Consider the following 733-nt stretch of genomic DNA (forward strand, 5'->3'; position numbering starts at 1 on the left):
AGTTGGAGTCTCACTCCGTCACCCAGGCTGGAGTGCAGTGGCACACTCACAGTCACTCAGCGTTAACCTGCTGGGCTCCGGCGATCCTTCTGCCTCAGCCTTCCAAGTAGCTAGAACTACAGGTGCGTGCTACCGTGCCCAGCTAATTTTTTAAAATTTATTGTAGAGACGAGGTCTCGCCAAGTTGCCTGGACTGGTCTTGAACCTGCGGGCTCAGGCAATCCACTTACCTCAGCCTCCCAAAGTGCTGGGATTATAGGCTGAGCCACCAAGCCCGGCCAGGAATGCTTCTTAAGGAACTCTAATACCTCCCTGCCTTTATGGAATCAATGTTCCAAGAGATACCACAGATTGCTCTAAATTTCCCTAAATGGCCCATATGAATCTATATTCCATAGATTTTTCCAAATTAGTGTTTTTTGGCCATTTTGAGATCAAAAATCCAATTAGAAATGTGATGAAAGTTTGTATACAATTTCTGGGTTTCATGGACCTCTCCAAAAGATCTTCTATGGACCCTCTAGCCTTTTTAGACTATACAACCCGCTAAAGTCACAAACTGCCGGGCTCGGTGGCTCAGCCTGTAATAACGTGTTTTGGGAGGCCGAGGTGAGCGGATTGCCTGAGCCCGTGGGTTCGAGACCCGCCTGGGCAACTTGGCAAGATCTCCTCTCTACATAAATCAAAAAATCAGCCAGGCATGGTAGCGCATGCCTGTAATTCCAGCTACTCA

General features: G+C 48.0%; 1 protein-coding gene across 4 annotated transcripts in view; it reads right to left on the reverse strand.

The window, feature by feature from the left end:
• The window catches only part of WWP2 (WW domain containing E3 ubiquitin protein ligase 2), a 185,129-nt gene that overhangs the window by 34,212 nt on the left and 150,184 nt on the right, over positions 1-733 (reverse strand). The gene's annotated exons all lie outside the window — the stretch shown is intronic.

Source organism: Carlito syrichta, unplaced genomic scaffold (genome assembly GCF_000164805.1).
Source record: "Carlito syrichta isolate Samal-C Ts95f unplaced genomic scaffold, Tarsius_syrichta-2.0.1 Scaffold312739, whole genome shotgun sequence".
In the NCBI taxonomy this organism is placed as follows: Eukaryota; Metazoa; Chordata; class Mammalia; order Primates; family Tarsiidae; genus Carlito; species Carlito syrichta.